At 35.8% G+C, this 17,885-nt stretch overlaps 2 long non-coding RNA genes across 2 annotated transcripts in view; one reads left to right on the plus strand and one right to left on the minus strand.

Moving 5' to 3' along the window:
- LOC129144526 (uncharacterized) overlaps positions 1-17,885 on the plus strand; it is a 228,988-nt gene that overhangs the window by 155,009 nt on the left and 56,094 nt on the right. Inside the window, exon 3 of the long non-coding RNA XR_010158805.1 lies at positions 12,275-12,402. This is a non-coding gene — a long non-coding RNA (uncharacterized LOC129144526). The remainder of the gene's footprint in view (positions 1-12,274; positions 12,403-17,885) is intronic.
- The window catches only part of LOC129144527 (uncharacterized), a 76,439-nt gene that overhangs the window by 4,227 nt on the left and 54,327 nt on the right, over positions 1-17,885 (minus strand). The window lies entirely within an intron of this gene.

A 17,885-nucleotide genomic window follows, 5' to 3' on the forward strand; every position in this document is an offset into this window, starting at 1 on the left:
TAAATTAAAACAAAGGCCTAAATTTTATAATTCTTTCTAGTGTATTTAATTTTGAGAGGTATTAGACGGCTCTCTGTTATTGTCAAAACATATTATGGCCCTTTTCTAATTATTCTCATGAGTTTGAGTTCTTGTAGCAAAGATGACAAAAACATTTCATTATTTTTATTTTAGAAAACTTTTTCAAATAGTTTTTACTCAGATTCTTGTTGAGCTGTCTACACAACTTCCTCCGCAAGAAGAAATTTTAAAATCCTCCTTTGAACTATTCTTTAATATAACTGAAGGAGTACATTAAAATTTTTACAAACAAAAGAAACCTATATCCATGTCTCTTGTCAGAAATAGGTAGTGTTTAAGTGGAAAGAGAAGTATAATGGAGTTTGAGGAGCTCTGCTAAATTTCTTATTTTGTCACCAAGACTCCACGGAATTTAAAAAAAAATAATAATGGTCCTGTTACAGTCATTCTCCTTCACCTGCTCACTATTTCCACTTAAATGGATTTATGTTGAACCTCCCATACCACACCAGAGTGGTATACTTTTTACAACTGATGAACCTACATTGACACATCATTATCCATTAACATCCATAGTTTATTTCAGGGTTCACTTTGGGTGGTATACATTCTATGGATTTTGACAAATGAATAATGACATGTAGCCACCATTGTAGCATCATACAAAATAGTTTCACTTCCCTAAAAATTTTCTGTGCTTCAACTCTTCTTCCCTCCTGCCTCCTTAACTCTTGGAAACCACTTTTTACTATATCCATAGTTTTGTTTTTTCCAGAATGCCATATTTTGAAATCGTATGGTATGTAGCCTTTTCAGATTGGCTTCTTTTACTAAGTAATGTGCATTTAAGCTACCTCTTTGTCTTTTCATGGCTTGAGAGCTAATTTCTTTTCTTTTCTTTCCTTTTTTTTTTTTTTTTTTTGAGACAGAGTTTTGCTCTATCGTCCGGGCTGGAGTGCAGTGGCACAATCTCCGCGCACTGCAACCTCCACCTCCTGGGTTCAAGTGATTCTCCTGCCTCAGCCTCCCGAGTAGCCGGGACTACAGGAGGCTATGCCACCTGTACAGGCGTATGCCACCACACCCGGCTAATTTTTTGTATTTTTAGTTGGGGGGATTTCACTGTGTTAGCCAGGCTGATCTCGATCTCCTGAGCTCGTGATCTGCCTGCCTCAGCCTCCCACAGTGCTGAGATTACAGGTGTGAGCCAGCACGCCCAGCCTGATAGCCCATTTCTTTTTAGTGAATAACATTCCATTGTCTGTATGTATTACATTTATTTATCCATTTACCTACCGCAGGACATCTTTGTTGCTTCCAAATTTGGGTAATTATGAAGAAAGCTGCTATAAACATCCATGTGCAGGACTTTGTGAACATATGTTTCCAACTCCTTTGGATGAATACCAAGAAGCATGACTGCTGGGTTGTATGCTAAGAGTATGTTTAGTTTTGTAAGAAACCACCAAACTGTCTTCAAATTGGCTCTACCATATCACCAGCAATGACTGAGGCAGAAATGGATGTACCATATCATCAGGAATGACTGAGAGTTTCCACTGCTTCACATCTTCACCAGCATTTTGTGTTAGTGTTCTGGATTTTGGCCATTCTAGTAGATGTGTAGTGGTTTCTCATTGTTGTTTCAGTTTGCATTTCTCTTATGACATATAATGTGGAACATATTTTCATATGTTTATTTGCCATCCATATATCTTCTTTGGTGAGGTGTCAAGATCTTGGCTCTTTTTAAATTGTGTTTTTAATTTTCTTGTTGTGGAGTTTAAGAGTTTTCTGTATATTTTTTATAATAGTTTTGCATTTACAGCATTTACATATGTAATCCATCCTAATTTTTGAGAAAGGTGTAAGGTCTATGTCTAGATTGTTTTCTTTTCTTTTCTTTTTTTTTTTTTTTGAATGTGAATGTCTAATTGTCCTAGCACTGTTTGTGGAAAAGACTATTTTTGCTCCATTGTATCATCTTTGCTTCTTTGTTGAAGATCAGTTGACTATATTTATGTGGGTCTATTTTAGGGCTTTCTATTTTGTTCCATTGATCTATTTGTCTATTCTATCACCAGTACCGTGCATTTTGATGACTGTAGCTTTATAGTAAGTCTTGAAATCAATAGTGTTAGTCCTCTAACTTTGTTCTTCTCCTTCAATATTGAATTGGCTATTCTAGTTCTCTTGTCTGTCCATATAAATTTTTGAATCAGTTTGTTCACATAATAACTTACTGAGATTTTGATTGGGATTGTGTTGTATCTATATATCAAGTTAGGAAGAACTGACATCTTGATAATACTGAACCTTCCTATCCACAAACATGAAATATCTCTCCATTTATTTAGTTCTTTGATATTTATTATTAGAGTTTTGCAGTTTTGCTTATATAAATCTTGTACATATTTTGTTAGATTTATACTAAGTATTTCACTGTTGGAGGGAGTACTAATGTAAATGTCATAATGTTTTTAATTTGAAATTCCACTTACTCATTGCTGGTATATAGACAAATGATTGACTTTTTTATATTAACCTTGTATCATGCAACCTTGCTATAATCACTTATTAATTTCAGAAAAATATTGTTAATTCTTTTGGTTTTTCCACATAGATAAGTATGTCATCTGAAAATAAAGACAGTTTTATTTCTTCCTTCCCAATATGCCTATCTTTCTTTATTTCTTTTTATAAAAGACAAAAGTATTGCATTAGCTCAGACTACCAATATGATCTTGAAAAAGAATGGTAAGAGGAACTCCTTTTCGTTTTTCCTTATTTTTGCAGGAAATTGTCTAGATTTTCACCATTAAGTATGATGTTAGCATAAGATATTTTTGTGTGTATATTATTTATCCAGTTAATAAAGTTTTCCTCTATTCCTAGTTTGCTGAGTTATTTGTCTCTCAGCAAAAACTCTCAGATTTGAATGAGTGTTAGATTTTCATCAAGTATTTTTTATGCATTTATGGATATGATCCTGTGATTTTTAGCCTGTTAATATGATTACCTACCTTAATTAATTTTTCAATGTTAAATGAGCCTTGCATATTTGAGATAAATTTCCTGGTTATGCCATATAATTATTTTTATGCATAGTTAGATTTAATTTTGTTTTGTTATTATTTTGTTGAGGACTTTACATCTATATTTATGAGAACTATTGGTCTGTAGTTTTCTTGTAATGTCTTTGTCTGATTTTGGTATTAGCATAATGTTGAGCTCACAAAGTAAGTTAAGAAGAATTCCTTCTCCTTCTATCTTTAAGAAGAGATTGTAGAGAATGGATACAATTTCCTCCTTAGATGTATGGTAGAATTTACTGGTAACATATGAAATGTAAAGTAGTTTCCTCCAATTCTGTGAAGAAAGTCATTGGTAGCTTGATGGGGATGGCATTGAATCTATAAATTACCTTGGGCAGTATGGCCATTTTCACGATATTGATTCTTCCTATCCATGAGCATGGAATATTTTTCCATTTGTGTCCTCTCTTATTTGCTTGAGCAGTGGTTTGTAGTTCTCCTTGAAGAGGTCCTTCACGTCCCTTGTAAGTTGGATTCCTAGGTATTTTATTCTCTTTGTAGTAATTGTCAATGGGAGTTCACCCATGATTTGGCTCTTTGTTTGTCTGTTATTGGTGTATAGGAATGCTTGTGATTTTTGCACATTGATTTTGTACCCTGAGACTTTGCTGAAGTTGCTTATTAGCTTAAGGAGATTTTGGGCTGAGACGATGGGGTTTTCTAAATACACAATCATGTCATCTGCAAACAGGGACAATTTGACTTCCTCTTTTCCTAATTGAATACCCTCTATTTCTTCTCTTGCCTGATTGCCCTGGGCAGAACTTCCAATACTATGTTGACTAGGAGTGGTGAGAGAGGGCATCCTTGTCTTGTGCCAGTTTTCGAAGGGAATGCTTCCAGCTTTTGCCCATTCAGTATGATACTGGCTGTGGGTTTGTCATAAATAGCTCTTATTATTTTGAGATACTTTCCATCAATGCCTAGTTTATTGAGAGTTTTTAGCATGAAGGGCTGTTGAATTTTGTTGAAGGCCTTTTCTGCATCTATTGGATAATCATGTGGTTTTTATCATTGGTTCTGTTTATGTGATGGATTACATTTATTGATTTGTGTATGTTGAACCAGCTTTGCATCCCAGGGATGAAGCTGAGTTGATTGTGGTGGATAAGCTTTTTGATGTGCTGCTGGATTTGGTTTGCCAGTATTTTATTGAGAATTTTCAGAGGCCTCAGAAATAATACCACACATCTACAACCATCTGATATTTGACAAACCTGACAAAAACAAGCAATGAAGGAAGGATTACCTATTTAATAAATAGTGTTGGGAAAACCGGCTGGCCATATGCAGAAAGCTGAAACTGAATCCCTTCTTTACACCTTATACAAAAATTAACTCAAGATGGATTAAAGACTTAAGTGTTAGACCTAAAGCCATAAAAACCGTGGAAGAAAACCTAGGCAATACCATTCAGGACATAGGCATGGGCAAGGACTTCATGACTGAAACACCAAAAGCAATGGCAACAAAAGGTAAAATTGACAAATGGGATCTAACTAAACTAAAGAAATTCTGCACAGCAAAAGAAACTATATCAGTGTGAACAGACAACCTACAGAATGTGAGAAAATTTTTGCAATCTATCCATCTGACAAAGGGCTAATATCCAGAATCTACAAAGAACTTAAACAAATTTACAAGAAAAAAAACAACCCCATCAAAAAGAGGGCACAGGATATGAACAGACACTTCTCAAAAGAAGGCATTTATGCAGCCAACAAACATATGAAAAAAAAAAAAGCCTCATCACTGGTCATTAGAGAAATGTAAATCAAAACCACAATCAGTTACCATCTCATGCCAGTTAGAATGGCGATCATTAAAAAGTCAGAAAACAACAGATGCTGGAGAGGATGTGGAGAAATAGGAACGCTTTTACACTGTTGATGGGAGTGTAAATTAGTCCATCCATTGTGGAAGACAGTGTGGCAATTCCTCAAGGATCTAGAACTAGAAATACCATTTGACCCAGTAATACCATTACTGGGTATATACCCAAAGGATTATAAATCATTCTACTATAAAGACACATGCACACGTATGTTTATTGTGGCACTGCTAACAACAGCAAAGGCTTGGAACCAACCCAAATGACCATCAATGATAGACTGGATTAAGAAAATGTGGCACATATACACCATGGAATACTATGAAGCCATAAAAAAGGATGAATTTGTGTCCTTTGCAGGGACATGGATGATGCTGGAAACCATCATTCTGAGCAAACTACCACAAGAACAGAAAACCAAACACCGCATGTTCTCACTCATAAGTGGGAGTTGAATAATGAGAAGACATGGAAACAGGGAGGAGAACATCACACACCATGGCCTGTTGGGGGCTGGGGGGCTAGGGGAGGGATAGCATTAGGAGAAATACCTAACGTAGATGATGGGTTGATGGGTGCAGCAAACCACCATGGCACGTGTATACCTGTGTAACAAACCTGCACATTCTCCACGTGTACCCCAGAACTTAAAGTATATATGTGTGTATATATATATATATATGTGTGTGTGTGTGTGTGTATATATGTATGTGTGTGTGTGTATGCATATATATATTCCTTTATATGTATATATATATGTATGTATGTATGTATATATATATATATATATACACACACACACACACACACACACATACATATAAAGGAATTCACTGGTGAATCCATCCGGGCTTGGTGCTTTCTGTTTTGGAAGGTTATTAATTATTGGTCTGAATTTGTTTTGTTTTTAAATTTTTATTTTTAATTTTATTGGGTACATAGTAGATGTATATATTTATGGGGTACATTAGATGTTTTGATATAGGCATGCAATGTGAAATAAGCACATCATGGAGAACAGGGTATCCATCCCCTCAAGCATTTATCCTTGAGTAATAAACAATCCAACTACTGTATTTAAGTTATTTTGAAGTGTACAATTATTATTGACTACAGTTACCCCATTGTGCTATCGAATAGTAGGTATTATTCCATTGTTTCTAACTATATTTTGTATTGTATCCATTAACCATCCCCACTTCCCTACTATTAATAACTCCTAATTACCCTTCTCAGCCCCTGGTAACCGTTCTTCTACTCTGTATGTTCATGAGTTCAACTGTTTTGGTTTTTAGCTCCCATAAATGAATGATAAAATGAAGTGTTTTTCTTTCTGTACATGGCTTGTTTCACTTAACATAATGATCCACAGTTCCATCTATGCTGTTGCAAATGACTAGGTCTTATTCATTTTTATGACTGAATGGTACTCCATTGTATATATGTACCACATTTTCTTTATCCATTTATCTTTTTATGGAAACTTAGGTTACTTCCTCCTATTAGCTATTGTAAACAGTGCTGCAACAAACATAGGAGTGCAGATATCTCTTCAATATACTGATTTCCTTTCTTTTGGGTATATACCCAGCAGTGAGATTGCTGGATTATATGGTAGCTCAATTTTTAGTTTCTTGAGGAAACTCTAAACTGTTCTCCATAATGGTTGTACTAATGTACCTTCCCACCAACAGTGTACAATAGTTTCCTTTTCTCCACATCCTTGCCAGCCTTTGTTACTGCCTGTTTTTTGGATAAAAACTATTTTAACTAGGGTGAGATGATAGCTCATTATAGTTTTGATTTGCATATCTCTGATGATCCGTGGTGCTGAGTACCTTTTCACATGCTTCTTTGCCATTTGTATGTCTTCTTTTGAGAAATGTCTATTCAAATATTTTGCCCATTTTTTGATCCAATTATTAGATTTTTTCCTACAGAGTTTTTCGAGCTTCTTATATATTCTGGTTATTAATCTTTTGTCAGATGGGTAGTTTGCAAATATTTTCTCCCATTCTGTGTGTTGTCTCTTCATTTTGTTGATTGTACCTTTTGCTGTGCAGAATCTTTTTAGCTTGATGTGATTCTATTTGCCCATTTTTTGTTTTGGTTGCCTGCACTTTTTGGGTATTGCTCAATAAATTTTTGCCCAGACTAATGTCCTGGAGATTTTTCCCAATATTTTCTTGCAGTAGTTTTATAGATTGAAATCTTAGATTTAAGTCTTTAATTCACTTTAATTTGATTTTTGTATATGGTGAGAGATAGGGGTCTAGTTTCATACTTCTGCATATGGATGTCCAGTTTTCCCAGAAAAAATTTACTGAAGCGACTGTCTTTTTCCCAGTGTATGTTCTTGGCACCTCTGTCAAAAATGAGTTCACTGTAGGCAGTGTGGATTTATTTCTGGGGTCTCTATTCTGTTCCATTGGTCTATGTGCCTGCTTTTATGCTTGGACCGTGTTCTTTTGGTTACTATAGCTCTGTACTATAATTTGAAGTCAGCTAATATAGTTCCTCCAGTTTTGTTCTTTTTGCTTAGGATGGCTTTGGCTCTTCTGGGCCTTTTTGTGTTTCCATATAAATTTTAGAATTGTTTTTAATATTTCTGTGAAGAATGTCATTAGTATTTTGATAGGGATTGCATTGAATCTGTGGATTGCTTTGGGTAATAAGGATATTTAACAATATTAATTCTTACAATCCATGAACATGGAATATTTTTTCAAATTTTGTTGTCCTCTTCAATTTCTTTCATCAGTGTTTTATATTTTTCATTATAGAGATCTTTTATTTCTTTAAGGTAATTATTATTTCGTTTTTTGCATGGCTATTATAAATGGGATTATATTTGTATTTCTTTTTCAGATTGTTCATTGTTGTCATATTGAAATGCTAATGATTTTTATGTTGATTTTGTGTATGCAACTTTACTGAATTTTTCATCAGTTTTTTTTTGTTTTTTGGTTTGTTTTGAGATGGAATCTCACTCTGTCACCCAGGCTAGAGTGCAGTGGCATGATCTTGGCTCACTGCAACCTCCACTTCCTGAGTTCAAGCAATTCTCCTGCCTCAGCCTCCCGAGTAGCTGGGATTACAGGCAAAAGCCACCATGCCTCGCTACTGTTTGTATTTTAGTAGAGATGGGGTTTCACCACGTCAGCTAGGCTGTTCTCGAACTCCTGACGTCAGGTGATCCACCCACCTAGGCCTCCCAAAGTACTGGCATTACAGACGTGAGCCACTGCACCTGGCCTGTTTATCAGTTTTAAAAGGTTTTCTGTGGAATCTTTAGGATTTTCCAAATATAAGATCATATCATCTGCAAATAAGGGTCATTTGACTTCTTGCTTTCCATTTTGGATGCTTTTTATATCTTTCTCTTGTCTGATTGCTGTAGCTAGGACCTCAAGTACTATGTTGAATAATAGTGGTGACAGTAGGCATCCTTATCATGTTCCTTATCTTAGAAAAAAGGCTTTCAGTTTTTTCCCATTCAGTATGATACTATCTGTGGGTCTGTCATATATGGCTTTTATTATTTTGAGGTACGCTCCTTCTATAACAGTTTTTTAGGGTTTTTATCATGAAGGGATGTTGTATTTTATCAAATGTTTTTTCAGCACCAATTGAAATAATCATATTGTTTTTATCCTTCATTCTGTTGATATGATGTATACATTGATTGATTGGTGTAGGTTGTTTCTCCTTGCTTCCCAGTGATAAGTCCCACTTGGTCACAATAAATGATCTTTCTAATGCATTGTTGTATTTGGTTTGCTAGTATTTTGTTGAGGATTTTTGCATCAATGTTCATCAGAGACACCGGCCTGTAGTTTTCTTTTTCTGATGTGTCTTTGTCTGGTTTTGGTATCAGGGTAATACTGACCTCATAGAATGAGTTTAGACATATTTCCTCCTCCTTTATTTTTTAAGAATAGTTAGATAGGATTGGTATTAATTGTTTAAATGTTTGGTAGAAATCAGTGGTAAAGCCATGGGTCCCCAGGCTTTTCTGCATCGGAAGTCTTTTTATTATAGCTTTGATTTTGTTACTTGTTATTGGTCTCTTCAGGTTTTGAATTTCTTCCTGGTTCAATCTTGGTAGGTTGTATGTATCTAGGAATTTGTCCATTTTTTCTAGATATTCCAATTTATTGGCAGATAGTGGCTCATAGTAGACATTAATTATCTTTAGAATTTCTGCAGTATTAGCTGTAATATCTCCTTTTAAATCTCTGATTTTATTTATTTGTATCTTTTTTTTCTTAGCCTGGCTATAGGTTTGTCAATTTTGTTTAACTTCTCAAAAAACCAACTTTCTGTTGCACTGATCTTTTATATGTTTTTTATTTCAATTTTATTTCTTCTCAATCTTTTTTCTACTAATTTTGGGTCTGATGTGCTCTTGCTTTTCTAGTTTCTTAAGAAGTATCATTAGATTTTTTATTTGAAGTTTTTCTACTTTTTTGATGTAGACATTTATAGCTATAAACTTCCTTCTGAATATTGCTTTTGCTGTATCCCATAGGTTTTCATATATTGTTTCCATTGTCATTTGCCTCCAGACATTTGTATCTTCATATGATTTCTTGTTGCTCATTAACATCTTTCTTTCTGATTGAAGTACTCCCTTTAGCATTTCGTGTAAGACAGATCTGGTATTAATGAAATCCCTCAGCTTTTGTTTGTCTGGGAACGTCTTTATTTCTCCTTCATGTTTGAAGAATATATTAACCAGATATACTATTCTAAGGTGAAAGTTTTTTTCTTTCAGCACTTTAAATATGTCATTCCACTCTCTCTTGGCCTGTAAGGTTTCTGCTGAAAAGTCGGCCGCCAATTGTATTGGACCTCCATTGTATGTTATTTGTTTCTTTTCTCTTGCTGCTTTTAGGATCCTTTCTTTATTCTTGACCTTTGGGAGTTTGATTATTAAATGCCTTGAGGTGTGTTCTTTGGGTTGTCTTCTTGGTGTTCCATGACCTTCTTGTACTTGGATATTGATGTCTTTCTTTAGGTTTGGGATGTTCTTTGTCATTATCCCTTTGAATAAACTTTCTACCCCTACCTCTTTCTCTACATCCTCTTAAAGGCCAATAACAGATTTGTCCTTTTGAGGCTATTTTCAAGATCCTGTAGCTATGCTTCATTGGTTTTTATTCTTTTTTCTTTTGTCTCCTCTGACAGTGTATTTTCACATAGCCTGTCTTCAAGCTCATTAATTCTTTCTTCTGTTTGATCAATTCTGCTATTAAAGGACTCTGATGCATTCTTCCATGTGCCAGTTGCATTTATCAGCTCCAGAATTTCTGCTTGATTCTTTTTAATTATTTCAATCACTTTGTTAAATTTATCTGATAGAATTCTGAATCCCTTCTATGTGTTATCATGACTTTTTTTTTTTTTTTAGTTTCTTCAACACAGCTATTTTGACTTCTCTGTCTGAAAGGCCACATATCTTTGTTTCTCCGGGATTGGTTCTTGATGTCATATTTAGTTCATTTGGTGAGATTGTATTTTCCTAGATGGTGTTGATGCAAGTAGATGTTCTTCTTTGCCTTGGCATTGAAGAGTTAGGTATTTATTGTAGTCTTCACTGTTTGGGCTCATTTGTAGCCATCCTTCTTGGGAAAGCTTTCCAGATATTTGAAAGGACTTGGGTGTTGTGATCTAAGCTGTATCTCCTTTAGGGGGCACCCCAAGCCCAGTAATGCTGTGGTTCTTACAGACTCATAGAGGTACCGCCCTGATGGTCTTGAACAAGATCTGGAAGAATTCTCTGGATTGTCAAGCAGAGACTCTTGTTCTCTTCCTTTACATTCTCTCAAACATACAGTATCTATCTCTCTGTTAAAAACCATGTAGAGCTGGGGGTGGAGCGATACTAGCACCCCTGTGGCCACCAGCACTATGACTGTGCAGGGTCAGACCTGAAGTCAGCACAGCACTGGGTCTCACCCAAGGCTTGTTGTAACCACTCACTGGCTGCTGCCTCTGTTTGCTGTAGTTTCTGGAGCTCTACAATCAGCATGAGGCAAAGCCAGATAAGCCTGCGACCTGCTGTTCAGGGTGGTGAGATCCTCCAGACTCCAGGTGAGTCTAGGGGTGCAATCCAGCATTAAGAGACTAAAGTCTAAAACCTTAGAAGTCTACCTGGTATTCTATTGTACTGTGGCTGACCAGACAGTCAAACCGCAAGACACAGTTCTTCCTACTCTTCTGTCCTCTTTCCAAAGGCAAAGGCACTTCACCCTGTAGCCACCCCTGGCCACAAGGCATACTACCAGACTACGCCAACTTTCCCTTAAGGCCCAAGGGCTCTTAAGTTAGATTGTGGTGAATGCTGCCTGACCTGGGACTCACCCCATAAGGCAGTGGGCTCCCCTCTAGCCCAGGGCAGGTCCAGAAATGCCATCTAAGAGTAAAGTGCTAGAATCAGGGATCCCAAGAGGCTTCTTGTGCTCTAACCCTCTGTGGCTATGCTGGCATCTAAGGTACAAGAAAAAGTCCCCTATACTTTTCCCTCTGCTTTTCTCAAGCATAAGTGGTTTTGTCCCATAGTCACCATAGCTGGTAATGTGATGAGTATCAACTGAAGCCAGCATGTCTCAGAGGCTCACCCATGGCCCTCGACATAGTACCTGGGTATCACTGATGATTATTTGGGGCCCAAAGGCTCTTTAGTCACTAGGTGATGAATGCCACCAGCACTGGGTCCCTTCCTTCAAGGCAGTTTCTAGACAAACCCTCTGGCCCAAGGTTTGTCTAGAAATACCATCTGGGAGCTAGAGCCTGCACCAAGGGCCTCATGATTCTGATCTGTACCCTGTCTTTCTGTGGCTGAGCTGGTATTCAATAGGCAAGTCAAAGTCCTTCCCCCTCTTCCCTCTCCTCTCCTCAAACAGAAGGAAGGGGTCTCTTTGGATCCAAAAGCTGTGCAGTCTGGGATTAGGGGACGGTGATGTCAGTACTCTCTTGGCTGCTCCAGCAGGTGGAGTACCTCAGTAGGTCCTGTGCCCCTCCCCTTCAGTCCACTGTCTTTGGGCCTAGTTTAGCACTAGCACTCACCTAAGGGTTGCAGTCCTTACGGCCTACACTGCCTTTCATGTTTAGTTGGAGACAGACCGCACCGTAGCCCTCAGTGGGAGGTTTGCAGGAACTCAAGTTCAGACTGCTGGGAGAGGTGATTACCCTCTGGCTAGAGCTGATTTAAATACTCCCTCCATGGGCAGGTGTCAGCTGAGTTTGGCCAGGTTTTCCTTTCTGCTGTAATAGGATAGCACTGAGTCAGTGCCTCACAATTGCTATGTTTTCCCTCCTCCAGCACCCAGAGATGCTCTCCTGAGGCCCAGACCACCACTGCCAGCCATGGGGGAGGAGTGGCGTTGGCGATTCAGGACTGCTTTTTCTGTCTCTTCAGTGCCTCTCTCAGCAACATGAAGGTAAAACCAGGTACTGTGAGTGCTCACCTGATTTTTAGTTCTTGATGGTGTCTTTTCTTTGTAGATAATTGTTCAGTGGGCATCCTTGAGAGGGGAACAATCAGTGGAAACTTCTAGTCTGCCATCTTCTTCCACCTCCCCCGATTTGATTTTTAATAGATTTATGTCTATCCCTTACATTTCTTTTGTAAGTCTATTTTCCTTTGTAACAAGAAATAACTATGTATTTGTTGAGAAATTGTGTCTTTTAAGGAATTGGCCTATTTTATCTAAGTTTTCCCAGTACTTTTATTTCTGATATTAGTAACTAGTATCATCTCTATTCTTAGCTTTTCAATTTTTTCATCTTTTCAAAAAACCATCTTTTGGTTTTCTCTGTTGATTTCTTGTTTTTAATGTCATTGATTTCTGCTCTAATTTTTATTTTTTCTTTTCTTCTGCTTACTTTTGATTTTATTTACTCTTTCAAGTTTCCTAAGGTGGAAAACTAGAAATATCTTTCTCAATCCATTTACTTTCGCTATATGGAAGTAATTTCTCTAATGTTTGCAATATACCCTTACAGCTAATGCAAACCCAGTTTCAAAGAGCGTGCTATTGCTTCACAGGTAGTGTGAATACCTTATATTTTAAAAAAATAATTAAAATGCCTTCCTCCCATTTCTTGTATCATAGCTGTCATTTATTTCATTTATATCTAAGCATATATAGTGTTCCTAGATACTGATATGGTTTGAATTTGTGTCCCCACACAAATCTCATGAGGAATTGTAATCCCCAATGTTGAAGGAAGGACCTGGTGGGTGGTGATTGGCTCAGGGGGGCCGATTTCTCCTTGCTTTTCTCATGATAGTGAGTGAGTTCTCATGAGATCTGGTTGTTTAAAAGTGTATAGCACCTCCCCCTTCTCTCTCTTCCTCCTGCTCCTGCCAGGTAAGACGTTCCAGCTTCCCCTTCACCATCCATCATGCTTGTAAGTTTCCCGAGGCCTCCTCAGAAGCAGAAGCCTGTACAGCCTGTAGAACCATAAGCCAATTAAACCTCCTTCCTTTATAAATTACCCAGTTTCAGGTATTTATTTGTAACAGTACAAGAACGAACTAATGCAGACACACACACACGCAGACAAGATATATGTGTAAGCATACATAATGAAATACATTGTTGCTATTACTTTATGAACAAAATGTTATCTATTAGACCAAGAATACGAAAAATAAAAGCTTTTGTTTACCTTCATTTGTTCGTTCTCTAATGCTCTTCCTTTTTTATGTAGATATATGTTTCTGACCTATATCATTTTTCTTCTTTTCAAAGAACTTCTTTTAACAATTCTTGCAAGACAAGTCTACTGGCAACAAATTTATTCAATATTTATTTGTCTGAAAAAGGTTTTATTTCTCCTTCACTTTTTAAAATTGTGAAATAACACTTAACATGAGATCTGTTAACAATTTTTAAGTGTACACTATATTATTTTTGACTGTAGGTACAATGTTGTAGAATAGATCTCTAGGCTTATTTATGTTGCTTGAGTGAAAGTTTATATCTGTTGATTTACAACTCCATTACTCCATCCTCCAGCCCCTGGTTACCACCATTCCACACTTTGGTTCAATGAATGTAACTATTTTAGATACGTTACATAAATCATGCATTGTCTTTTTGTTACTGGCTTATTTTATTTAATATAATGTCTTTAGGTTGCATCCATGTTGTTGCATATTGCAGAATTTCTTTATTTTAAAAGGCTGAGTAGTATTCCTTTGTATGTGTATATCACATTTTCTGTATCCATTCATCTGCTGATGGCATTTAGACTATTTTTATTTCTTAGCTGTAATGAATAGTGCAACAATGAACACAGAAGTGTTAATATATCTACAAGATCATGATTTCAGATCCAGAATGGGATTTCTGGATCATATGGCAGTGCTATTTTTAAATTTTTGAGGAACCTTCTTACTGCTATTTATAGCAGCTGCGCCATTTTGCATTCCCATCAGCAGAACCATGCAAGGGTGCCAATTTCTTTCCCTAGTATTGTTTCTTCTTCTTCTTTTTTTAAGTAATAGTCATCCTGGTAGGTTTGATATAACACCTTATCATGGTTTTGATTTGCATTTACATTAAGATCAGAAACATTGAGTACTTTTTCATCTACCTCTTGGGTATTTACGTGTCTTTTTGGAGAAACGTCTATTTGAGTCCTTAGCCCATTCTCACTTCTATGAATTTTAATGTTTGGGATCTTACATTTAGGTCTTTAATCTGTTTAGAATAAATTTTTGTGTACGGTGTGATATAAGGGTCCAATTTCATTCTTTTGCATGTGGATTCCAGTTTTCTCAGTACCATTTATTGAAGAGACATTCTGTTTTTCATTGTGTGTGTATTTTGGCACCTTTCTGGAAAGTCAGTTGACTGTAAATATGTAGATTTGTTTCTAGGCTCTGTATGCTTTTCCATTGGTTTTTATGTTCATATTTATGTCAGTGCATTCTGTTTAAATTACTGTAATTTGTAATGTATTTTAAAATCAGAAAATATGGTGTCTATGGTTTTATTCTGTTTGCTCAAGATTTATTTAGCTATTCAGAGACTTTTGTGGTTGCATGTGAATTTTAGAATTGTTTCTATATCTGTAAAAAAATACCATTGGGATTTGGTAGAGATTACTTTGGGTAGTGTGGACATTTTAACAATATCATGTTGTTCAATCCGTGAACAACATGTTTTCTTCTGGTTTAATTTCTTTTATCAATGTTTTGTAGGTTTCAGTATATAAGTCTCTGACCTCCTTACTGAAGTTTATTTCTAGTTTATTCTTTTTGTGCTGTTTTAAATGGGATTTTCATAGTTCCCTCTTCAGATAGTTCATTGTTAGTATATAGAAGTGCAACTGATTTTTGTAAGTTGATTTTGTATCCTACAACTCTACTGAATTCATTCAATTTTTCTAACAGTTTCTAAAAGTTAACAGATTATACCATCTACACCAGGGAGCATTTTACTTTTTCTTTCTTATTTGAATGACTTTTACTTCTTTTTCTTGCCTACTTGCTCTGGCTAGGACTTCCAGTACTATGTTTAATAGAAATGGTAAAAGAAGTGGGCATCCTTGTCTTGTTCTTGATATTGGAGGAAAAACTTTTAATTTTTCACTGTCAAGTATGATGTTAGCTGTGGGCTTATCATATTTGACCTTTATTTTGTTGAGGTAATTTCTTACTTTTGCTAATGTGTTGAGAATTTCTATCATGAAAGCATAATTAATTTTGATAAGTGCCTTTTCTGCATTTATGATCCTGTAATTTTTATTTTTTATTCTGTAATGTGCTATATTGATATTGTATAATAACATACATTAATTTTTAAAAGTTGAACCATCCTTATGTATCAGGCATAAATCCCAATAATCATAGTGTATGATTCTCTTAATGTTATGTTGGACTCAGTTTGCCAGTATTTTATTGAGGAATTTTGTATTCAAATTTACCAGGGATCTTGGCTTTGTTTTCTTTTTTGTGATGCCTTTGTCTGGCATTGGTATAAAGGTAATGCTGGCCTCATAAAATGCATTTGAGTGTTCCTTGAGGTATGAAGTTAAATTGTTAATTAATATCCTTCCTCTTTATAATATAGTCATTCATTACTGTCAACTGCCCTCTTGGTACTGCTTTTGCTTCATTTCATTACTTTTGGTATGTTGTGCTTTTATTTTTGTGGGGGAAGATAAAGCATTCTTATAGTTTATAAATCTTTGTGAGGGTTTGGGTACGCCTGTGCTCCGGGACTGTGAACTTCGCCAGTGATTCTCAGTATTTTTTTTCCCTTAAGTGAGACAGAATGGCTAGAGGGTACTGGAGTTGGGTATTTCCCTTCCCCAGGTAAGTTAGACTCTGAAAAACAAACAAAACAAGGAAACAGCAGGTTAGGCTCTGGTAAAATAAATAGTTTCTCTTGAATGCAGGCCTTTTTAAAGGACAGAACGCTATTGTGAATTCAAAATGTTTATTTTTTCCCTCCTTCATTGGAAGCCCTAGGAGATTTTTCTCAGATACTCACTATGAGAACCTGGTAAGGTTCCCGGAGGTAAGACTCAAAAAAGTGTGGGGATCTGCCTGTGGCTTAACCTCCCTGAAAATTTTAACTCTCAGACTGATTCATACTGAGCCTCCAGCAATTAATCAATTACAGTTCATTTCTAAGTACTAATTTCCATGGAGATTTCTTATCATGTGTTTCTGAGCTTGCGATGTTCTGTATTTGCCTGTCTCTCCAATTTTGGGTGTTAATAGATTACCCTATGACTGACTTCACTTCTCTGATGATCTAAGGGGAGTTTGTTTATTTTGTTCAGGTTTTTTTCTTGTTGGGATAAATTTGTAACTTCCAACCTCTTTACATGCTAGACTAGAAACCAGAAGCCCAAAATATACTTTTTTTCACTTAACCAATTATGAACATATTTCTCTCAATGAATATTTGTTTATTATCATCTCTAAAGGCTAGAAAGCTTTTCATCATTATTTACTTAACTTTTCCTCAAAATATTCTGGTTGTAATAAGCCACGCTATGGGAATATTCTAATGTCTAAATCCTTAGCCATTTGTTCATTTGTCCTTTATAGGATACATACTTTAAGTGGAAAGGGATGCACATTAATATTTTCTCATTTTATAAGGCCCCAGCAGTGCATGAATGTCCTCAATGTCCCACCCTTCCAACATAAATGATGATTTTAATTTTTAAAACTTAAATAGAAGAAAAATGCAGTTTATTTATTACTAGGTCCATATCTTCTGACTCCAGAGATTCTTCGTGTACCTTGTATTTTGATAGTATAGAATAATATTCTTGGTAATTTATTATAAATTAATTTTTTAGGATCAAAACAAATTGAGGTCAAACTTGTTTCATGACTTCAGTGAAACACTTTTATTAGCCAAAGATAGCTTGTATTTTCTACCAACTAAAAAACCATTTTTTAAATTTATGATCCCTAAATACTTATTCTCTGAAGCTCACATCGACCTGAAGCTCACATCGACCCTATTGTCTTGAAATATTTTATTTTGAAAAGCAGGGATTTCTTCGTGACAGCCTTATCAGTATTGAAAAGAAAATTGCCCCACAGAGATAGTTTAGCCAGAGTCATAGTCTGAGTCCTGTTTGGGTCATACTGACAGGATTAAATTTTTTCTATTTCTATTTTTACTTTAGCTTCAGTCCAAAAAAAAAAAAAAAAAAGGCAGGAAAAACCACTAATCTCATATTAGCTTTAGGGCCACACTTTAATACCACTTTATCTAAATTTAGCTGTATTCCTTCCTCGTTAAAATGTTTGTTTATAGCAGCTAAAAAGTAGGCATAAAATGCTCATGGTTTTACTATGAAATATATACACAAAGATAACTAGTTCCTTTCTAATTTAGACTTTATAATGGGGACCAAATGACATTCAAAATATATTTTAAGAGAAATTAACA

Source organism: Pan troglodytes, chromosome 6 (genome assembly GCF_028858775.2).
Source record: "Pan troglodytes isolate AG18354 chromosome 6, NHGRI_mPanTro3-v2.0_pri, whole genome shotgun sequence".
NCBI classification, from domain to species: domain Eukaryota; kingdom Metazoa; phylum Chordata; class Mammalia; order Primates; family Hominidae; genus Pan; species Pan troglodytes.